This window comes from Marmota monax, unplaced genomic scaffold, assembly GCF_021218885.2.
Source record: "Marmota monax isolate L192 unplaced genomic scaffold, Marmota_monax_Labrador192_F-V1.1 WCK01_AAM20220418_F8-fsc00001, whole genome shotgun sequence".
Lineage (NCBI taxonomy): Eukaryota > Metazoa > Chordata > Mammalia > Rodentia > Sciuridae > Marmota > Marmota monax.
Genome location: NW_026693777.1, coordinates 50,775,923 through 50,801,844, shown reverse-complemented (window position 1 = coordinate 50,801,844; position 25,922 = coordinate 50,775,923). Strand labels below are relative to the sequence as shown.

General features: G+C 32.0%; 1 protein-coding gene across 1 annotated transcript in view; it reads right to left on the bottom strand.

Annotated features, from left to right (window-relative positions):
• Fgf7 (fibroblast growth factor 7) overlaps positions 1-25,922 on the bottom strand; it is a 55,743-nt gene that overhangs the window by 16,722 nt on the left and 13,099 nt on the right. The window lies entirely within an intron of this gene.

Below are 25,922 nucleotides of genomic sequence, written 5' to 3'. Positions count from 1 at the left end.
CATTTTCTGGTATAGATGATTATATCTTTTCTGAGTGTAGAATTTGATTTGACTTAAAAAGAAGTGAGCATGAGGCACCAAGAGTACAACTAAGAGGAAAAAATAATCATAAAAGGAAGACATTATGAAAATTTACATTAAACATTTTTCCTATTGCTAGCAGTAGGAATCAAGGCATCTTGCTACACTTCCTCTAATTCATAGACACACCAGCTTAGAAAATCATCTCATATCTACCTCCTCATTCATTTTAACTATTGCTGTGCCCTGTGAAATGGTGCTATCTGGTAGATACATAATGTAATCTTCCTTCTTTCCTTCTAAACTGGAAGGAAATTCTGCCACCCACGAAATAATATCATTCTAAACACTTTGGTTTCAGGCCCATAAGCATTAGAAATCAAAGCATGATTTAAAGCCATTTTGACCATTAGCTCTCAGGAGTTTTTAAGTAGATGTTCTTTGCTAGCAGTCTTAATAATGAAATCTGATACAGAGTAGTTACATTTTTCACAGAAATGGAAGTGAAAGAAAAGAGGAAGAAATAAAAACATCTGAGTTTGTTCTGGAAGATATTAAAAGGGGACTCAAGACACCTCAAGTTCGTACAAGGAGTTATTACATTTCCTCTATTTCTGTATTACAAATATTTATCTAGTACTTATCTCCTGTTTCCATTTTTATCAACATTAGTCAAGGCCTTCATTATCTTGTATCTCAACAGTTATTATGGTTTCTTAACAAGAACACATCTTCAACCTCTCTAGCTTGTATTTACTCTGTATGTATTCATAAAGAGTATGTTCTAAAGTTTACTCTTATGCTCCAAAATTTTCAATGTGCACTCTATTAAAAAGCAAAGCAAATCAAAATCTTTTCTACTTAGAATTCAAAGCCCTCCAAACTCTGACTGCAGCCTACTTTTATAATTGTCTTCCATTGTTCCTTTACAACTTTTCCTTTGCTTCAAACAAACTGATTCACCCATTGTCTTCCTTTCCCAAGAAAAATGCCAAACACTTTCCCTGTTTTTCCTACCAGTTCCCATAATGACATACAATTCTCTGCTTTATATTTCCCAAACATTGCCTCAGGGACAGGACTATAGTTTATGGTTCTGCAAATCCCTAGTACTTGGGACAGGGATTTGTATTTGTCAGGCTTTCATTAAATCCTAAAGTATATAGAATGATATATAAACCCCATACTAATTAGTGTCTCGGATTATAAATCAGCAAATGAAAGTTATTAATTATTCTTGGATTAAAGAATTAATGACTATCTTAATAGCATTGAGAGTCAGAAGACTAAAGTTAAAAGATTGGTTCACCAGAAGTATTTGCTGAATGTAATTTTTATTACATATTTGGAGTTTGTCTCATTAATGCACAAAATTTCATTGTTAATTTAAACAATAGTTTATCTCAGTTTGATTTTCATGATGCCAACTGAAAAAGGTTGAGAGAACTCCAAAGATCTCGAGTTTTTCCATCAATTATAGGTTTTTCTTTTTTAGTTTTGGCTAAATCTCCTAGATCTATTTGTATTTTTAGTATGCAACTCTTACATAGGGAATGGCTTCCATATGTTTTCTGTTTTCAATATAATATAGCACATCTACTTATCTGTCTTGCTTCTTGTACAGTAAGATATTAAGAAGTGCACACTAGTTCTAATATTTCATGAATTTACTAACAACTTTCTGTTCTCCTTATCCATATTGTTATGATTCTACAAACATTGAATATAGTCTATCTTAACATTCATCTTAAATATTTCTTACTCTAGATGAGCCCAAATTCTTTTTAGCCTCTGTCTACAGTATATGTCCTACATCATTCATTCTAATTCCAGGATACTTTCATTTAAATATATAGTCTTCATTAGTGCTAAGCAATAATGACAATGGGGAGAGAGGAGGAAAGGAAAAGGGGAAGTACTGAGGACTGGATTAGAACAAATTATATATTGTGCTTTTATAATTATGCCAAAATGAATCCTAATGTTATATATAACTAAAATAGATCAATAAAAAGAAAAATCTGTATTCCTGATGTAGATATACCATGTTGTTTACTCAAAGGTATTATAATGTGTTCTGTTTTGTGTCTCAACATTTTCCCTGACAATGCTCATTGCTTTGCTAGTTTTTTGACTACTAGTGCACATTAAGATAATATCTTTAAGGAAATATCCAAAGTGATTTCTTTTATGAGAAAATCATTATTCAGTGCCTTTTATAATTTAAATTTTATTGCAAATTTTATTACATTATTATTCATCTGCTAGTTTTCTGTCTACCTGTATATAAATGTTCTATCTTCCTACATTTTATCATTATTAGTTTAGTTCAATAATTTAAAGTTGTTGGTGTAATCTGTAAACTTGGAATTTTTACTATATAGTCTCACTTTTAGATCATTACTAAAAATGTCAACTGATTTAGATCATTTCATTGATTTCTGAGGAATCTCACTGTTATACATTTTCACTCAAAATATTAATTCAAATTCTTTATTTGTTCCTTAAAAATTGATACTTCTCAATGATAGACTGAGAGTATGGGGCAATGGGAAAGGTATTGTCAGTCAAAGAACATCCTTCTAGAAAAAAGAGTTAGAATCACAGGAACTTTTTCAAACTATCCATATTCTGTGGAGATTCTGATAACCCACCCTCCCCACTCCTTCATCCTAAGAAAGCCATCCTCTTCCTAACCTATTCCTCATTAGGCTCATCAAAGTAATCAGCTAATGATACTAATTAAATTGTTCTCAACAGGTATTCAGGTGTAAAGAATGTTCACACTTTATCCAAGGCAAAAATTTAAAAATTATCTCACCTCCCCAATAAAAAGGATCAGCTTTGTCTATCGAGTAATTTTGAAAGTCTAAAAAATCGTCCACGTGTTTATTTACTCAGACACCTTTAGTAAATAGATATAATTTTCCCTTTATAGAAACTATCTTCAGCTTCCTCAACCTCTATTTCACAAACATTCTGTTTTGTTACAGTGTAGTAGTGAAACAGGGAAAACCAGACAGAAGAAAATGTAAGAAAGAGGAGAAAAGCATTAAAACTGTGGCATTGGTGGAATAGTTCACTGTGCTTGGAGCATATACAAGATGGACTGCCAGGAGAGAAGAAACAGAAACATAGGCAGGAGGACATTGTGAAAAACCTTATGTGGTTATTTGAGTTTGGATTCTCAACCAAATGGGGAGCCACTGAAAGGTTTAGAGAGATACCTCTAGTAGCAATGTGACAGATGGCTTGGAAAGAGGCAAAACCAGTGAAGAGATAGAGATGTGGGGGTGGTGGAGAGATGGAGGGTGAGAGTACTTGTTTCCTCAAATAGGTTATATTTGCATAAATGGTTCATACAAAACTAAATCCTATTTTGAGTGATTTAAGACACAAGATCTTCAAATACCTCAATTTAGAGAATCTTATAAAGCTATATTATCCATCATGGCACAGTTCCAGCATAACAAAATTATATATATATTTGCCTAAATTAGGACCTGGAGAAGAAAAATTGTATTTTATCTTAACTTAAAGAAAAATAAATTTATCAGGAGAGAAGAAAAGCAGCAGTAATATCATCACTGAGCAAAGGAAGGTTAGCTTCCTTTTTCCTCCTGGTTAAGTCGTGATCTGCCCTACACTTTCCAATTTTGTACAATGGAAAGTGGATCATGTACAATGAATCAAGATATATAAAGTTAAAGTAGAATCATGGGAGACTTGTAAACTATTGACATGTGTTGAAAAACTGAATTGTGGGTCTGAACTAAAGATATTTTTTTAAGCCTGGATCTCTAGCCAGTGTGAGGAAAGAAAAGATTATGGAACACCCCTATATTAAAAATCTTATCTGAGAACATGTAAATTTAGTAAACATATCTTAGGAGTTTATTATTCATCTTGCAAAATACTATTTTTGGAAAAGGTTTTTTAAAAGGAATATTAAATAATGGGATTCTTCTTAGTGCATTCTTATGTGAATAAGGCACAAAGAAAAGTAATAATCTTTCAGAGTTATAACTATTATATAAATCAGGAACATAGTAACCATATGCACATAGTAAGCTTTCAGCTATGTAGTTCAAAATTAAGTCAATACAATAGTTAGCATAAGAAAATTAAACTTGTGTGTAGATCAGTCATGTATTATGTAATTAAGTGTGTAATTTATCTATTTGGAGGGACTGAGTTTTAGGGAACCCTTTTTTAAGGCATCAGGAGTACCATCTGTGTGTACCAAGGGAAGGATATACTTTCCTTTCTCCAGAGTCCAAGGCTTGCCTGTTTGATGATGCGTTATGCATTATGCTTTTCATGAGGTGTCACAGCATTAACAAAAACTTGAAGTTTGAAATCTGTTCTTGGTAGAGACAAATAAGGTAGTTGTGAGGTATAGCGTCAAGGGAGGAAGGTTTTGACTGAAAAATTCATTAATAGGCTGGGGATGCATCTCAATGGAGAATGCTTGTGTAGCAAGCATGAGGTCCTGGGTTCAATTCCCAGTACTGTCCCCAGAATTTAAATCCATAAGCAGTGGATGGACTAGGAAATAGTTGACAGTGTGTTCTCCAGAAGAAAAGAAAAGGTCTAACTTTTATCATTTGTCAATCTCACCAATTTCCAAAGTATAAATATTTCTACCATGGTCAATTTCATGCCCATATCAAGCTACCAACATTGTGTTGGGGAGAGATGAAAATGAAATTGGAAAGATCCACACTATTGGTTCTCAGGAGCCAAGGTAAGCCAGCTCCAGCGCATTACTACCTACAAGTCTCAAACAGGATTCATGCAATGAAGCATAGCCTGGCCTTGGCCCCTGAAACTATATAAGATCATTTTAAAGAGCATAAAATATTAATATATGCTACTATACAAATAATAGTTATAATTATCCCTAAAATTCTACAATTTTTACATAAGAGCAAAATTTGCAAAATAGTAAAAATAGATAAAAAAGAAAATAAAAGTAGTTTAATATACATTAATTAAGATAAAGAAGACAGTAATTCCTTTATCAGATGGGAAAGAAAAAGCACTTAATACAATGCTGAATGCAGGTTCATTTTTTCAAAAGAAAGAAAAGAAAAATCACTTTTCACTCTTCTATCTCTAAGTAAGGATATAAAACAGAACTCTAAGAATATTGAGTACATGTACCAAGAGGTTCAGAAAATGCACTGATTAAATTTACTAATTACAGTTGTTTTTATTCTAAGAGAGTTTTTGCATTTGCTGCAGGCATCAAGTGGTTATGCTCTTTGTCATGAGAGTGCCTAATAGAGAGAAACTTTTGGGAGCCTCATCCTCCATGGTTGGAAATGGCCAAGCATGTATAAACCCCTTCTCCTTTATCTAGGAAAGCTTTCATCTACACACCAACTGCAGTCTGGTAGGAGAAACAGTCATATATGTACACACACAGTCTCTCCTGGACAAAGATTTTGGAGGAAATTGAAACTTTCTGGGAAACTCATAAGATATTCTATAATGTTTGTATTCATTTCACTAAAGTAGGAAGAGATTCTGTTGAGTATTAATTATATGACAATAGGTTGTTTAAAAAAATATATATATATATATAAATTAAGGACAAAGTAATTGTCTTATTGGCCTTTATAGGAGATCAACACTTTTACAGTCAGTGGTATTTTTTACTAAATAGCCTAATAAAAATAAGCCAATTATAATTAAAGAGTAGATTTTGGGCAACATAGAAAAATAGACAAAATACAGGTACAGAGAAAAACATACTTTGAAATATTTGCAAGGCTTATTTTTTCTATAAATTGAATTTATAAAATACATTCTAAAAGACAAAATCTGAGGAACTATCTACAACTCTAATCTTATTGCTTTTATGAATTTATTATCATAAAGTTGCTTTTGAATTTTGTTTTTTAATGTATTACAATTTCATTTGTATGAAAGTCAAAAAATATGAGAACATAAAGTTCATTCAGGTTTCTATAAAGACAAGAGCTTGGCAATGTTAAAAAGCAATACTTAGTCATTCTGTTCTTAAAGAGTTTCTTCTAGTGAGTATTATCTTAAAATGCATGAAGTGTGTTGAATCTTAAATTGGGAAAAAGGGAACAGGAAAATCTTGGATGAAAAATAACCCAAATAAAATTGAAACCTTTAAATGATAATTAATTAGAAACACAATTTTACTATGCTGGAAGTGAATGTTTATGAGTTTAAATGACCTTTAAGGATGATTCAAAGCCAAGTAATAACTTATTTGTGGATTATGACTATTGAAATGTTCTCTTTCTATTATTGTCATTCTTTTTCCCAGAGAATCAATTGTTTATGTTGGTAAATATAAACATCTTGACTTATCCATCTTACCAAGCTAAAATTTTACCTTAGTACCTTTCACTAAGTTTTCAGAGAAATTTTACATATTGTATTTCATTTGATCTCCCCAACAACACTTGCTATAAAATGAGTAGAATTAGAGTTTAAGTGTATTACAACTCAAACTAACTTAATTTTTTAAAGGATACCATATTATAAATAAGCATAATTAAAGTAGAGAAGTAGAACTTCATGAAAGAAAACAGTATCAATCAAGAAAGTACCACCTAACCAAAGATAAATAACACCAGTAAAGGTTTAAAACATTGGCTTCTGACATCAGCACTACAACTAGATTATTTTAATTGGTAGGTTTTTATATTATTATCAGTCTTTTCCAAAATATACCATTTAATTGATGACTACTACAAAACTCCTTTTTTCTCTAATATAGTGCTTCCATAATTCTCTTAATTTAAAAAATAATACAATAAAACTTCAAGGCTTACCATCTATTTTCTAAATACTGAATTAGTATTGGAAACCTACTGTTGTTGGTACCTTGGGAATCAAAGGTTCTGCTCAAAGACCACATTCATTTTATAGATTCATTTTCCAAGACTGCATTGTATGGTTTCTCTCTTGAGAAATTGAAATGGAAAAGTTTCTGATCATTGAGAAATTTGATCCTATACTCACTCTTATAAAATTATTACTATATATTTTAAGAATAGAAGAACTCAAGTAGTTACAATTTACCAAAAAAGTTTACTTCTCTTGATTTTTCTGTTTTAGTTAATGGCAGCACCATTTTCCAAACCATTCAGCTTTGAAATTTAAATGCATTTTAAAAAATTCTTATTTTTCATTTCCCACATCCAATTGCCACTTTCCATAAATTCCATCTACATTGTAGTATACACATTGGTCTCATTTATTTTTCCATTTCAATTACCAACACCATTGTTATCACATTTGGAATATTATAGTATATTTGAACTCACTCTCTTACCATACTCTCACCCTACTCTCATCTGTCTATTAAGCTGCTCCTGCTTTCCTAAAAAAAATTTAAAAGAAAGGAAGAAAGAAAAATTACTTTATGACATTTACCAGTAAATGGATGGATCTAGAGACTAATATGCTAACTGAAATAAGCCAAACCTAAGAAAACAAAGGTCAAATGTTTTCACTGATATGTGGGAGCTAAACCACAATAAATGGAGAGAAGGGAAGAAGAGAAGTTCTTCTTAGACAAAGGGGAACAAAAGGAAGGGAGAGGGATAGGAATAAAAAAGTATAGTTGAATAAGTCTAACACAACTTTATGTCAGATTCCTATGTACACTTATGAAAATACCTAAGCAAACCCCACCATAGTGCCCACCCACAAGAATGGGGTTCTAATTAGAATAAGATATATCCTATATTTAAAATTTTATCAAAATGGATTCTACTGTAATATATAACTAAGAAAAACAAATAAAATAAAATTTATAAAGAAAAAAACTGTTTTAAAATTTTTAATAGTTCTCCACTGTCCATGAAACAAAATCCAAAGTTCTTGCTTTAAATTATGAAGACTTTCTATTTTGTCACCATAGTGAAGTGTCAACTGACTTTGAGACCTGACTATAAATCTAGATTCACTCACTACCTAGCATTGTGATCTTGAGCAAGGTAACTAACTTTGGCTATCCTGAGTTTTCCTCTTTATAATATGGTAGTAAAGGTATCATTTTAAAAATTAAGTTAGTTTGAGTTGTAATACACTTAACATAGTGCCAAACACATAGTAGAAATAGTTACCTATCTTTCTCTAGTCGTTTTTCTTATCAGCAAACTTGACTACTGGTGATTCTCACAACTATACAGATTTTGGTCATTCAACCTGGAAAATGACCTCCCACCCTATGTTCAACTGTCGACATGATGTTATCTTTCAAAGCTAGGTTCAAATGCTTTCATTCTTCCTCTCAATTTTGCCTTTTACAGAAATCCCCAAATCTCCCACTCTTTAAAAAAAGAACACTTAACATTTTGTAGTTATTTGTGAATTACACTATCTCCCTGTTAGAGCATTTACTTCTTGAGGAGGGAGAAGTCAAAAAAACGTTCTCCTTCTGTGTATGTGTGTGTAGATAGATAGATAGATAGACAGATAGTTGAATGCTTTCCCATAGTAAAAATGCTGTATCTATTAAATAAATGGAGGTATAATATTTGAGAAAATTTACTTAAAGTATGTTAACACATAGCATTACATTTTACATTAACCTTTCTTAACCCTGTCAAGAAATTTTATTTTATTTTTTTTGTTAGTCATCACATAATTTTATTTTATTTTATTTTGACTGTATTTTATTTTTATTTTTTTCAGTATGGATGTGATTTTTTTTACATTTGAATCAGATGGGATATAATTTCTCATTTTTCTTAGTATACAGGTTGCAGAATCACATTGGTCCTGCAGTTACATATATACACACAGTAATAATAATGTCTGTTTAATTCTACTACCTTCCTATCTCCCCAACCCCTCCCCTCCCCTCCCTCCACTTCTCTCTACTTAATCTAGGGTAACGCTATTCTTTTTTTTCTCTCACATCTTCATACATGTATTTTGTATAACAATGAAGGTCTCCTTCCACCATCCATGCAATTTTAAATGGCATAAAAAAGCTGTCATGTAAGATATTGTCCAGTTGCTTTCCCTTTCCATTATTTATTTAAACTTCTAAATATAACTCTCTGCTTCTTACTTCTTTCACATAGGGTTCTATTATGATTATCAAACACATTATGAGAATTGGGGTTATAATTCAAGTCTCAAAGGGAACTGGAATAAAAAATGAATTCTGAAGAAATAATCCTGAAATGCATCTTATCTGGAATAAGAACTGGAAAAAAAATCTCAGTAAAACGTGTTTTATAAAAATAGAATTCTTTAATGCATAGACTAGGTTTACTTTAAATTTTTAGAATGCTTCATAAGGGTAGTTATAAAAGGCATAAATGGCATGAATATGTGGTCCCATTAAGTCAGCTTCCATTCTGGAGCAGCTTTCAACATATTTTGAACTGTAGAGTGAAAACCGAAAGGAACATATTTCTGAATACCAATTGGGAAAAAAAGAATAAAGCTATGGTTCAAAAATACCCAACAGTTACAGCATACTTGAAATGAACTGAAAATTTCCTTCTATTAACTGCTTCCAAAGTAGAACCTATTTTCTTTTTCTTTTTTTAGTTATAGGTGAACACAATATCTTTATTTTATTATTATGTGTGCTTAGGATCAAACCCAGTGCCCCACACATGCTAGGCAAGTGCTCTACCACTGAGCCATGGCCCCAGCCCAGTAGAGCCTATTTGCCTGTTTTGTATTGCTTCCTACTTTAAGCAATAAAATACAATGAATATGTATTTAAAACATAAAAAAATACTTAAGTGCTACCATTTTAAAATATCTGCTGAGAAGTAAAAGATATTTGATAAGAAAAATATTTCTTTTATGTTTTATTAGTGTATTATACGTAATAGTGGAATTCATTTTTGACATAATCATAGATGAATATAACATAATTTTTTTCACTTCATTCCCTTGCGCTTCTCCTTTTTACTTCTCTCCCTCCTTCCCCAGTCTCTCCTCCTCTATTCTATGGTCTTCCTTCCATTCATTTATAGTTTTTTTTTAATTGGTGCTTTATAGTTACACAAATGAAATTTATTTTTATATATTCACTCATATACATAACACAATTTGGTCAATTTCATTTTACAGTTCCTCCTGTTCCCATCCCTCCTCCTTCATCCTCAGTCCCTTTATTCTACTCCACTGTCTACCCTTCTATTTTCATGAGATCCCTCCTTTCTTTCACTACTTAGAATAAATCTAACAAAGAAGGTAAAAGACCTCTAAAATTAAAATTATAGAACACTTACGAAAGAAATTGAGGAAGTTCTTAGAAAATGGAAATACCTCCCATGTTCTTGGAAAAGCATAATTAATGTTGCCAAAATGGCCATATTACCAAGAGTAATCTACAATTCAACTAGAAAAAACAGTCCTGAAATTGACATGGAAGGATAAAATATATTTCTTTTTTTTTAAGCTGGCAATAAATTTATTTCACATTTGTAGGACAATTTTTTTGGTTTTTTTCTTTGTTTTTTATATATCTTTTTAATTCTTGATTTTCTTTTTTTATTTGTTTTAATTAGTTACACATGACAGTAAAATGACCTTGACATATCATACATTTGAATCAGATGGGATATAATATCTCATGTTTTCTGAGCATACAGGTTGCAGAATCACATTGGTCATGCATTCACATATCTACACACAGTAATAATAATGTCTGCTTCATTATAACATTTTCTCTAAATTTTTTTTCATAACTGATGATGAACCTAATCACAATTCAGTAAAAAAAAATTGATCTTTTTCAGAGTGCTATATTTGAACATCTATGTATAATAAATAGCACTTACAATTTTTAATTAATTTATTTTTATGCTTTATATATAAAGGTAGACTACATTCAGGTGGTGTATTTATATATGCATATAGCGTAATTTTGTTAAAATCATCCTTAATTTCCTTCCCTTAACCATCCCTTCCCCCTACCCTTCAATCTTCTTCTATTCTACTTCCCTCCCCTACCCTCACTTTTTTTTTTCTTTACTTTGTTTTAGCAACATATGAGATAGAGAACATTTGACCCTTGATTTTTTTGAGTCTGGCTTATTTCTTTTAGCATGACTGGTTCCATTCATTTACTGGCAAATGCCATAACTTCATTTTTCTTTATGGCTCAGTAAAACTCCACTGTGTGTGTATGTGTGTGTGTGTGTGTGTGTGTGAGTTTTTCTTAATACATTCATCTATAGACAGGTACCTGGGCTTATTCAATATCTTGGCTATTGTGAGTTATGCTGCTGTAAACACTGATGTGGCTGTATCACTATAGTATGCTGATTTTAGATCTTTTAGAAAAATACCAAGGAATATGTTAACTGTGTCAAGTGGTGGTTACATTCCTAGTTTTTTGAGGAACCTATACTGTTTTCTGGAGTACTTATTCTAATTTGTGGTCCCACCAACGATATATAAATGTACCTTTCTCCCCACATCCTCACCAGCATTTATTATTATTTGTATTGATAATTGCCATTATGACTTGAGTGAAATGAAATCTCAGTTTAGTTTTGATTTGCATTTCCTTGATTAACACTTACTATTTTTAACATGACCTTATTACACTTATTACATTTTCATTACTTGAAGAGGATACATAAAGTTATTTTGAAAAAAAATGATGGCTTTTGATGCAATTTTTGCACATGGTATTCATCAATAGACATTTAAAATGAAAAACAATGCACAAATACAGGTCGACCTTGCTTTTCACACTAGATAAATTCATAACACATATGAACACTCTACATTAGAGATGCCTTGTCCACTCTGTTACTCCTTATATTTAACACCAAACACAGTACCTGAGCCACAGGTGAAAAGGAATGCCACCTAAACCTGAGATACCTAATCTGTACTATACATACAAATCACCTGAAAAGACCATTAACAACAGAAATTTTGATTCAGTAGATAGGGGTTGAGGCTTAGAGAGGATGCTTTATAACAAGTAAAATAAGTGATTCCAATACAGGTGATACCCAAGCTACATTCTAAGTAATACTGCTCTATAGGGGTAGGGTCCCTGTTGTCCCACCTCGCTTTATATTATCCGTATCACTGGAATTGGCTGATGGAGTGTAGTAAGACTAAAGGGCTGCATAGAGTGCTTTGGAAGAACAGTTTTGGGGAATCTTAATCTTAAAGGCTTTATGTATACTAAACATTCAAATGAATTAAATATAACAAACTCTCTCTTCCTAATAGGAAACTCCACAAAAGAACTGAATTTTTGTGAGGATATGTTGATAGATAAATATTTTCTAAATACAGAGCAATCACTAGGCAAATATTGGCTATTATTATTATTATTATGAAGATATTTACACAGGGTAATATCACTGTTTCTTCCTCTATTTTATCTGTATATGCCATGTTTCTGGAAATGGGGAAAAGAAGAGCAAATACATGGGAAAGACGAGATAGGTGCTCTTAAGGGTGAATCTCTGAGTGATCCGTGATATATGTCAGGGATTCCAAGCCAATTTATTTAGTCCTTACTTCTGAGGATAACATATCAACTCTATAATCCCTAATATGGCAATCACTACATTTTTAAAAAGTATGCACTATAAGAGAGAGAGTGCATACTCTTAGCTGCTTCCTGTTCTTGGCAATCATGAATGAAGAAGCTGTGGACATTTGTATGTGGGTTTTTTGTGGACATAACTTTCAATTCCATTGAATAAACACTGAGAAATACAATTAGTGGGCCATATTAAGCGTACACTGAACTGTCTTCCAGAGTGGCTGTCCAATTTTGTTTTCCCAACAGCAATGTATGAGAGTTCTTCTTATTTCGCATCTTTGCCAGCTCTTGATATTGTCAAGTTTGAAATTTTGTAAACTTTTATAGGTGTGTCTAATTTGTAATTCTTTAATAACATATAATATTAAGCATCTTATCCTATGCTTTATAAATATATACTTGGTTTTTTGGAGGACTATATTTATTTCTTCCATTCAAATTTAAAAAAAAAATTTATTAGGGTAATACTAAAATACAATAAACTATACATATATAAGTCAAAAAAAAGTATGCACTATGGTTGCTCAACAAAGAAAGGGAGAGAGATTAGCCAATGGAAATGAAATACGCAGATGTGTCAAAACCTGTTGTATTTAAGGCACAGATAGTGAAAAGGTATAGAATAAAATCTAGAATGTTAAAATAAAAGGAAGAGGAGATAGCAAGAGATATTGGAACTAGGTATTTGAATTTTATCCTCTAGATTCTGGAAAACCATTAAATGATGAGCATTATAACTAGGAATGTAATAATCAGATTTTTGTTTTAGAAAAATACATAATAACAGTCTGGAGGACCAATTGGAAGCTGATAAAATGGAGAAACATAGATCATTTAAAAGATTATTGCAATGACTCAGGTTGGAGGGTATGATAAGTGCCTTAACTAAGGCAGTGTCAATGGGAAATATTGATAGTGGAAAAGGAGAGAAAAGGGAAAGGAATTAATTAGCCCATACTAATAGCTGCCTATATATTCATTACATAATTTAAATATTCTGGGCTCATTTTACAAGTGAAGAAATTAAAGCTCATGAGCATTACATTTATTGCTGTAAATTATATTTACTAGTGATAAAATCACTTAAAACATACTTGTTAACACATCTTCTATCATACCACACTACCTCCCCAGCAACTTCCTAGGAAATTTGATGATCCAGTTTGAAAAATACTTAAGTGATAAAACAGTAGAACTTCGTGACGAAAATCAGAGCTTAAAGTGATGTATGAATGCAGGACTTTCAGTGTGGTCAACTGAGTGGATAATGGCACAATTCATGTTAAGAATACAAGATAAGAGCAAGTCTGGGAAGAAAGATATGAGTCTATTTGAGGACATGCTGAATTTTAGTTTCCTGGAGATGATCAGAAGTATCTAGTAGCTACATTTCAGAATAATCAATATATGGGTCATAATTAAAGTCATGGTATATATTCAATGACCTAGAAATGTGTGAGAAGAAAAACATTTATTATAATGGATATTATAAATGGGGACCAAACATGCTATAACATTTCATTAACTTCATTATCGTATTTTAGGAATATTATTCAAGATGGCTTATAAAAACCACATTTCCACAATTCTAAGAGGAAACAGAAGAGTCATTATTATATTAGCAGCACAATTATTAATCAGAGTAATGTTTCATGAGTTGGAGCCCTAGGGTAGGAATACTATTTAAATACAATACTGACTTAGGAAGATCTAAAATATTGAAAGAAATTTAATTTTATCATCATTTTGTTCCTACCATAGTAAAGCATATAATAGTTAACATTAATACGTTGTATTATATCCTGTGATGTACTTCACACATATGCATTATCTTAATAATATTGTACCCTATAAATTATATATTATCCCTGTCACTATAGTGAAGAAACTAAGGTTCACAGTGATTAATTTTCCAAGGTTAATAGCATTTGTGTCAAATCTTGGACTTGAATCCAAACTAAGATCTCTTTATTACACTTTCAAAATGGTAATACCAGGAAAGCTTTCCTTAAGGTAATTGCTTAAAAATAATAACAACTGATAAACATATTATTTTACATAAAACATTTTCTTAAAGTGCCAGAAAACATTTCAGTTTCTCTAATAGCTTTACACTTTACCAAACATACATTTTACAAAAAATTATAAAGATAAATATCAACAAGGGTTTGTTTTAATTTTCACAGATTAATTTCATAATGTGAATGAACTAGGTAGCTAATGTTTCAAAATCTGGTTGATATTATTAAGCAATTTTTGAATCTATGTCAAGTAGTAAAGTAGGATATCATATGGAGAGAAGGTTTTCCCAAATACTTATATTTTTCTCTAGTTCTAGAACCCAACTTCTTCAATTTCTGAAAGGATCTTAAATCCTGGGCTCTCATTTCATGAATTTCAGTTGGAAGATCCACATGTAAAAAAAGCCATTGCCTAAGAGAGTACAAAACATGTCCTGTTTTTTTCTTCTAAGCAAAGGATTTGCTTAACCTATATTTATTGCTATGTAAATATTGCTTTAAAAACTTAGCAAATTATTCTAAATAAAATTTAGGTGTACCAAAACTTTAGCAAAGCTTTGAAAGTAATGATTTGGACAAACTTAGATTAGGTCTATGATTTTGTTTTATTTCATCTTCACACCAAAGATCAATGTAAATGAATGTATTGCATAGTCAGCATAGATAAAAGAAGAATCATAACTGAGTTTGGAAATGTGTGTGTGTGTGTGTGTGTGTATAGATAGACTACAATTTTGGTAAAGTTAAGGTTTCAGTATTTAATTTCTTCTTGATATTATAATCCAATACATACATGTATATTCCAGCAAATATGCATATTTGTTTGAACAGGCTTTTGGTGTGGAGTATTTAGAGTCTTCTAAGTTTAGAACCATATCCTCTGCTAACAGCAACAATTTGACTTTTTCCTTTCCTATTAGTATCCTTTCCTCCCTCCCTTCAGCCCCTCCCTCCTTCCCTTGCCTGATTTCTCTAAAATTTTGAGTACTATATTGAATAAAAGTGGTGAGAATGGAAACACTTCTTATTTCTAATTTTAGAGGAAATGCTTTCCATTTTACCCTATTCTATATGATGTTGACTATAGGATTGTCATATATAAGCTTTTGTGTTGAGGTATGATACTTCTATACCTAGTGTCTTCCGGACTTCTATCATGAAGGGATGTTGAATTTTATCACAGGTTCTTTCTGCATCTGTTGAGATGAGTAAATTTTTTCCTTGATTCTATTTATGTAATCTATTACATTTATTGATTTACACATGTTGAATTAAACTTGAATTCCTGGTATGAAACCAACTTGATCTTTGTGTATGATTTTTTTTTAATTTGTAAGACACAAGATCTTGAAGCAATAATATAAAGTCTCTCAACAAAGAAAAGCCTGATGGATTCACTACTGGATTTTACTAGACTTTTGAAGAAGAATTAACACCAACACGTCTTAAATTAGGTAGCCTTCCAAACTCATTCTACAAAGCCAGTATATACTGCTACCCAAAACTGGCAAGGACACACATATGTGTGCACACATGCACACACACACACACACACACACACACACAAATTATAGAAAGAATCCTTGGTGAACATAAATGCAAAATTCTTAATAAAATGCTTTCAAACCAAATTCAAGTATTTTGTTAAGGATTTTTTTCATTTATTTCTGCTTCAGTGTCATGGCTTGTTACTGATCTGTTTATGTTTTTAATATCCTCTTGGTTCAATTTTGGTAGGCTATATGAGCCACAGTGCCCCTGAATATATTGGGAGCAAATACATAGAAATCCTAAGAAAATTGTTTTTAATATACTTTTTCTAGTTCATCAGATTCAAAATTGACTTAAAAATTTGGCTGAATTAAACTGTATTTTAACAATTTGGGTGAGAAATTGAATATTTCCCCCTCCACATATGCAGATAGCACTGACTAAAGCAATACATTTGATGGTGGGAGAATCCCTTCAAAATGACTTTCAATTAGCTGTAGATATGTTAACTGCACCTTCAGTTTGGCTATATGTTCCAAACAGGTTTAGCCCACTTGTGAAAAAGAATAACTAGGATGGTTCACAGAATATAAGGTCTGCAATTGCCTGTTAACAGGTTTTATAGAAATTTAGATGAGTTTATTAACATAGCAAGTTCAATTTTACTAATTTTTATTGAATTGGATTTGAAAATTGAGAAATTAATTGAAAGCCTGTGGTGTGAAAATCAAGAGGCATGAGGAAATTTTTCTTCTCCAAAATATCTCTTTTGTATCAATACTCCTACCTGCTGTAGCCCCTGAAATTGTGCCTTTGGAAACTAATTGCTCTACATTTAGCATCATATTTCCAGGGGACACAACTAAAGGTCACTAGTTCTAAGAAATTTTGCATATTGAGCTAATAGCCATTATAATATCAACTTATAAAATTGATTTCTAGTACCATGGCTAGCTAAGAGTAGAGCTCTGGGGTAAGAAAAAAGGGAGGGGATATGACATTCAAGAAATTTGAAAAGGTCAGAGTAAGGGAAAGAAACTGGTCATTTTAGTTAATGTTTCCTGTTAGCTTAGTCTTGACGTATACAATAAATTCTCTTTCTCTCACTCTAATTCTATTATGATGTTTCTTTACAGTTAATTTCCCTCTAAGAAGGTACATTTCTTCTACAACTTTATGTGTTTAAGTGCAATGGACTTACACAACTTGGACACATGCATAGCTGATCTCCTCTTTATGGGTCCATGCAACTGCATTTGTATGATGGCAGTGTAAGTCTAGTTTGTGATTGAGCATGATGAACTCCTACTTATGTCTATGGATTGTTCGTTCCATGCATTTCCAAAAGTTTATAAACTAACTCAAAAATTATGGCATTAGAAATTCACAGGATGACATTATCACTAAAGTTAAGTAATATCTATGAATAGCTGACTTTTCACATGTAACTTTTAAATAATTGGCTGCAATATTGGGAAGAAGCCAACAAAATAAAATTGAAGAAAGAAAATACAGGTTCAAAATAGCAATTGCACAAGTACAGAAGCAGAAGAGGTCTGCTTGGCACTCATTCATTTGAAAAAGGGTCTGGAACTTTTAATAGACAAGATTAAAATGAGCCAACATCTGCTCCAAACTATATTAATGAAAAACTTGAATATAAGTATAGTGTTACCAACGAAGCAGTAATCTTTCTGTTCCTGGACTTATGCTGCTGTTTGGAGCACTGTGTTCTGGGTACTCTATTTTAGATTATAACCATAGAGGACTGGTGGGTAAGAAGTTAAGAACTCATACTTAAGTGTAATCATTGAGCAGATTTACATTACCTAGCCTAGCAAAGATAAAATTAAATGGAAACATAACTGCCTATACATATTAAAATCACTGCCTGATAGAGGATAATTTGTAGGTTCAGAGTGAAAAAATATTTACCTAGTCATGCTCTTATTTTAGATTATGTATAGACTGATTTCATAATAGTTATATTTTATACAAAAATAAGTAATAGTGCTTCAAGCCCAGTATGAGCCAGTAGATGGAAATTAAGTGGCAAAGAAACCTAGACTTGGTAATAGTCTAAGGTAGTTCTAGAAAAAATAAGTAATTTTCTACTGACTGGAGACTCAAGTCTCTAGTCCTTATCTATTAGTCAGGCCAACATTTTAAATAATAGATAGAAAGATAGATAGAGAGATAGATAGATAGATAGACAGACAGACAAAATCATTTTGGTAATTTTTAAGATATTAGAGCCAAAAAAGTTCCAAGAAATCAGTTGATTTAATATTCTGATGAAGAATTGAGGCTGAGAAAAATTTAATTATTTGTAAAGTTCACAATACAAATCACAGAACTCTGGCTTACTGATTCTCAATTCATGGTAAAATTTATTCATTGCACTAGCTAAGTCATTATTTAAATGATACTAGGGGTATCTAGTTTTTTCCTCAGTGTATAAAACATTAATTATAGAAATTCCTCATTTATTTTTAAAGTCACTTACTCAACCACCTCAATTATAGGGAATACCACCACAAACTAAACATAAAGACCTCTAAAACCTGAAAACAGAAGTCCTAAAAGTTTATTACTAAACTTCTAAACTTCATACAGGAAGTCTCATTCAAATCATTTATTCAGACACTAGGTCTATTCAAAGTTACCTAATCCTTGTGAGCCTTTACTTTCTCATTTGTTAAAGAAAAACAACAATGCTTACATTACTGGATTATTTACAAATTAAATTGGGTATCATATATGAATTGCTTATCTTTGTGTCTCACACAAAGAAGAGTTCCATAAATGTCAGCCATTATTTCTATTTATTGTTTATTAATCATATGCTGAAGATGTGACACAGTGCTTCTGGCTTCTTTAGGACTATGGAAATGGACCTTCCATACAGGATCCATGTCAGAATGAATGTCTCAAACCAGTTCATAACCAGCTATCACCCCTTCCAAACAGTGGACAGTGATCCTTGCTCCCACAAGCCAGAAATGGGAATACCTTCCAGCCTCAGCAGTACTCATCCTAGTACTCCACAAAACAAAGATCTGTTCAAACAAGAAGGGAAAGAAAAGGCCTCCTTACACTAGTTCCTGAAGGAGCTTTTGAATATTTACCAATTATAAGGGAAATTATATTGGCCATGGTTCAATGAGTTAAGTCATAAAACAACATTAAACTTGTGATAAGTTAGCAATGATATTTTGTGAAATTACAGCTGTGTTTTATATTTTCTAAGTTACTCTCCCAAGCATATCTTTTGAATTATTCCCAAAGCTTTTGTTCCACGTGGCTTTTTCAAAATGTGTTGTTCTCTGAATGGTAATAGTAAACGGGCACTTATTTGGAATGCCAGAGCTATGGATAGATTCAGGCCAGGCTCTGCTATGAATGAAATCTATGGCTTTAATCAAGACACATAATATTCCATCCACTGCAACTGAGCTAAACTACACCTCTGACTCCACTTCTGACTCAGACTTTTCAATTGTTTGAATTCTTATCATTTTTATTGCTGAGTATATTACAGTGAATAAAACAGACAAAAATCCCTGACTTATTCTTTCAGTTGGGGAAACAGTTTACATATAAGACAAATAAAGGTAGCAACTATAATAAAGTGATGAATGCTAAGAAGAAAAATAAGAAAGACAATAGAAGTAAATGTGCTGGGTGAGAGGACAGGGAAGATCTCAGTGAAAAAAAGGAACATTTTGGTAATAACTAGGAAGAATTAAGGCATTATTCACAATAACTAAGATATTAAATCAACTGAGGTATCTATCAATGAATGAATGAATGAATAAAGAAAATGTGATTTATATACTGAATGGAATACTATTCAGACATAAGAAAGGATGAAATACTGCCAATTTGCTGCAACATGGATGGAATTAGTAGGGAACATAATGAAAATACTGTATGTTCTCATTCATATGTGGAACCTAAAAAAATTGATTTCATAGAAGTAGAGTAAAATAGTGATCACTATACGTTAGGCAGGGTAAGGAAGAGGAGAACAGAGGGAGGTCTGATAATAGGAAAGAAATAGATAGAAGGGATAAATTCTAGCGTTCTACAGCATAATACAAAGGCTATAGTTTATAATAATTTATTATATATCATATAAAGAACTTGAGAAAATATTTCAAAGTTCACTACACAAAGAAATATTCATCTTGGAAATTCTAATTACTCTGATTTAATCATAACATTCATTGATATTTTTAATTATCACATTGTATCACATAAATATGTACAATTATTACATGTCAATTTATAATTAGAAAAATAAATAACAATACAGTGCAAGATCATTTACAATGGGCTGTTGCATTATTTAATAGGACTTTTTCTACATAAATTGTTATTTATAATAAGAATCAGTTTTTGAAAGCCTTACATCAGAGTAGGAAAACACAGGCTTACATATCTCACTTTTAGCATGATTTAGTTCAATGCTTAAGAGTAACCTTAGTAGGGTCGTAGTCCATTTATTCAGGATGAAATCCTACCACCTTACCTTAGTGGTGTTCTAGTTATACCTGTCAAAATCTCTGGACTTTAGAACTTTCTGAACATCCTTCCTGCCATTTATCTCTCCTGCTTTCTTGATATATCTGTGTATTTTTTCCTTCTCCTTAGCATTAATCATTCCTTACCTACTTCTCCCCCTACTTGCATGTTTCTGTATTTATTTCTTAATATCTTTCAATTGTCTCTCCCCTTTACCCTCTTTTTGCCCTCTTGTCTTCTCTTTTCATAAATTGAAGTTACTAATTTTGCTTTACCACTTTCCTTTCACCGTATTCCCCTGCTAGACAGGACAGAGTACCCATTCCTCTTAACCTACTATATGTGCCTTTTTCATACTTTTTTTTTTTTTTTGCTTTTTAAGTAGAAAACAAACACTTCTGCTCTCTATCAAAATCCTTCACCCAAAGCCATCCCCCATTTTGGACAAACACACCTTTTCCAGGAAATTTTACTTCCCTAATTCTTCTACTCTGTCCCCTCCATCTCCTTTTTTGCACTTGAAAGTATTTTCTTTCACTCTTGTGACCTCTCCTTTGTTTAAATAAAACTTATTAGTAACTTTCAGAATTTACCAAGTTATTTCCTATGGAAACACATTAAAGGTAAAAATCAAAAAATCATATATTTATCTTTGTACCCTTTATTATCTCTACATTAGAGGTGCTCCATAAATACTGAATTGATTTGCATTCTTAATTTAAACCCCAATGAACTAAAGTGAATTGCCTCTTGATTCCATGTGACATTCAATTAAGATTTTCTATAAGTGGTTCCAAATCCAAAAAAAAAAAAGTTCCCACTTTTATCAATGAGTGACACCTTCTCCAGTGAAATTGTTGTCAACCTATGTATGCCCAACAGTCATATACTAATTATTTCTATTTTAAAAATAGTAAATAAGCTCATTTAATTAAACATTGGCATTTAAAAATATACCATAATTTTATTACACATAAAAATGGAAAATAATATATCTATTCTAGTAAGGAGAAAATTCATAAGTTATGTAAAATTATGTGGATTGAGAAACCTAATACTTTAACACTAATTTAGTTTATCTTACTTTTACTCATCTGACTGCATACCAAAAAGTACATTTTAGTGAATTTTATATAACTAGTGAGGGAACTGAAATATTATATGGTTGCAATTTCAATTAAGTATTTGGACTTAAATCATGAATAACCAACTACAATCTATTTTTCTGATTTTTTCCTATATATAAACACTGGATTTTAATACTGTAAACACTATGATGCAATCTTCACCCCTCTCTAAAGATGCCTTCACAGTAATATATCATTTAACAATGGGAATACTGAGAAATGTATAAGTAGAAAATTTCATTATTATATGAATAAACCTAAATGGCATAGGGCAGTCACTCAATGTGACTTCTTAATGCCATCAAGAAATTCAGTAAACACAAGGTATCTGAGGCCACTGCTGGCATAACAGCATACTGAATCACAGTAAACTTTTTTCTATAAGTGTAAAGAGTACACTCTAAAATAACAATAAAAAGTATGATACAGTATTATAAATACATAAAACAGTAATATAGTTGTTTATTATCATTGTCAAGTATTTTGAACTACACTTAATTATATGTGCTATACTTTTATAGGACAGTTTGTACAGTAGACTTATTCACACCAGTACCACCACAAAACATGAGCAATGTGTTGCACTACAACCTTGGTAGCCATGGTATCACTTTGCAGTTGGAATTTTTGAGTTCCATTGTAATCTTTAGAATCACCATGGTATACATGGTCTGCCATTAAACAGAGCATTGCTATGTGATGCATGACTGGATTTATATAAGATATATACACTTTTTAACATTTTGGGGGACCAAAAGGGAAATAATCTGCATAGCAGTAATATATATGAACAGAAGAAAATCAGTTAGGCTTTTGGTGTTATAAACCATACTAACACTGCATTCTGCTAAGCTGAAAAGCAGAAGGCTTCAGTTGTTGTCCAAACTACTACTGCTATTAATTCATGGTGTGATTTTTGAAAAGTTATGTTCTTTGTGACTCAGTTTCTTTACCAATTAAACAAGCATGATGGACTATATTAGTGCTTTTTAGACTTTTAGTACAACTACAGATACTTTTCAGACTCTGGTGAAAGCTCTAAATTCCTTCCCCAATATTTCATGTATAATTTTTTTTTACCAGTTTCACTAAGGGCCATTGGCAAACTTCATGTCAAAATCTCTAGTCTAGATGATCTCAAGGGTTCTTTCGAGCTCTACAACTCCAGAATGAAGTTGTTTGTTTCGCACAACCAACTTAGTGCGCTTCTGTGTGACCAATAAAATAAGGCAGAAATTAAGGTGTCCCATATCTCAGCTTCCATTGTGAAGTCTCTCTCTGTCTCTTGTCTCTCTCTTTGCTCAGTTTGGGGAAGGCCAATTGCCATATCACAAGGAGACTCAGTAAGCCTGTGGAGAGGTCCGCATACCATATGGCCAAGTAGAAGGCTCTGGCCAGCAATCTGCTAGGAACTAAGACCCACCGACAACCACAGGAGTGTTCATAGAAGCAGATCTTTCATCCCTAGTCTATTCTTTGGAAGACTTCAGTCCTGGCTAATAACTTGACTGCAATCTCATGAAATACCTAAGCCAGATTACTCTAAACTACTCCCAGATTCTGATCCTCTGAAATTGTGAGATAATAAATATTCTTTTAAGTTGCTAAATTTTAGGTAATTTGTTATGCAAAAATAGATAACTAAAACACACTTTCTCTATCCTCCCCTTCTCCGTCTCAGAGAACTTTAGAATCACTGGCAACATTTTACAAGTGAAATTAATTCAAACAATGTGATCTAATCCCCTTAATTTTATACTAATAAAACCTGGCCAGGCACGGTGGCACACGCTTTTAATCCCAGCGGCTTGGGAGGCTTAGAGGAGAATTGGGAGTTCAAAGCCAGCCTCAGCAACTGCAAGGCACTAAGCAACTCAGTGAGATCCTGTCTCTAAATAAAATACAAAAAAGGGCTAGGGATGTGCCCCAGCGATTAAGCGTACCTGAGATCAATCCTCACTACCAAAAAAACCCCTGAGAACCAAGATGATTAAGTACTTGCCACAGTTATTCAGTTAATTAATGGAAGAGGTCAACACAAGAAACATAATATCTAGTATTATGTTTCTCATTATTATCATTAATATTAATAATAATATTATTATCTCATGTTCCTATCTGTGCAATCCACTATTAGGGGATAGAAATATATATTAAAGTCTTATACTAAAATAGTACTATTGGTGTAATAAATTAAGACTGAGCCTACTTGTTCTGTCTTTTCTTTTCTCCAGTTAACCACCTAGTCCATTCATAAACTCTGTACCTGAATGAAGGGAGAAAACTAATGGATATTCATTAATATTGTTGATTTTGCTACTTGTGGATAGGTCTGCTAAGAAGCTTTGATATGAAACGAGGCTATACTTTTATCACAAAATAAATTGTGGGATTATTAACATATATTAACTATACAAGTCATTTTTGTGAATAATGTAAATAACTGTTTGATTAGTTACTACTTTCACTATTCCTCAATAGCTCCTTATTACTTATAAGTAAAGTCGATGTTCCCTAAAGTGGAATACAACTTTCCAAGATAGGAGACTTCATTGCAGTCTCATCTCTCCCTACTTCCTACCTTGAACTTCATGCTCCAGAAACACTAATTCCCATACATACCTATCAGTACATCACTCAGCTTCCCCTAATGTACTATTTACCAGGAAGGGATGCCATTTCTTCTGAATTTCTTCACCATTCGTACCCCTGCCTCTAGCTGATTTATTTCTGCCAGCTTTTTTTTTGCTTTAAATGCCATGGCCTTTAAGAATCTTGCCCCGTCTGTCACAGATTCTCTTAACTGCCTTCCACTATGGTCTCCTAACACCATCAACTTATCTTATCCCAGTACTTACTACATTCTTACTAAAAATTGACTCATAGGTGTTGGTATCCCCAAGTGAGCTGAAATTTTTCCAATAGTGGATATTTACCATATTATATCTCCAAAACAGCACAGCATATACTCACTAAATATTTCAATAAATATTATTCTAATCACTGGAAAGAGCCACTGCAAATTTCAGAATACAAACTTTCTAAGGTTATTTTTAAGAAACTGGAATAAATAATATCAAGCAGGTCTCAAATAATACATATATCTAGTATTCAGAAACTTTAAGCAATATCTATCATATGATTTACCTAGAACTATATTTGAAAATTCTCAAAATAGAAATCCAGATAGACTGTCTGTGCCTTAACTCATCATTTTTATTCTATTTCTTTTCCCTCTTTATTTTCATTGGGCATGGTCCTAAAAGGATTAGAAATAAATAGAGAAAGTAATAATAATGGACAAGAGAAATAACCAATTGCCAGTAAACTATTCAACCTATCCTTCAGAAGTGCTGGTTGGAACAAACACACTGCTATTTGTTTTATTGTTTTGTGTTTGTTCCATTTGAAGTTCATGACCTTGAGAAAGAAACTATCTGGATGTACTCCTAAAATTCACTGATTTATTCTCTGAAATTAAATTGCATCTATGTATGCATTCTATAATAATTATACAGATAATTACTAATGGGTAGAAGTACAAATATTTTCATAAATGTCATAAATGTGCCTAAAACACAACCAAAATAACTTCTGCAGCATCTTTAGCAATTTGTAAGCAAAATAAACTGAAGGTTGCTATGCCAACTCAGGGGGAGACAGATGGAGATGTTTTATACAAGGAAAATTGGAATGAAGCATTTATTTAATACAAAAAGATAGTGCCAAGTACTTATTGGATCATAATACAAAAAACTTTTATCTGTTTATACTTATTCAGCTGCAAATTATCCCAATGCATGGTACAGATTATTATGTGATGTTTTAATAGCACCAGTGACAGTGTAGTGATACATGTGATGATAACTAAAAGCATGCTTTGGAATTAAATCTTCTTGGGTTGACATCCAACTCTGACAACTACTACCTATCTAACCTAGAGCAAATTACTTAACTCCATGAACCAATGTTTCCCCATCTGCAAAATGAGCATAAATCTGCTAACTTTACATGCACTCTATGAAGATTAAATTAGATAGTGTATATGAAGTGTTTTGCACAATTACTGGTACACGGAAAATCCACATGTACTAGTAATTTTTGTTGCTATTTTAAAATAATATTCATGACTATGTTTTCATTGAAGAAAGATATTGCTTTAAAATGCCTCACTTTTCCCCTTCAAAGTGTCTT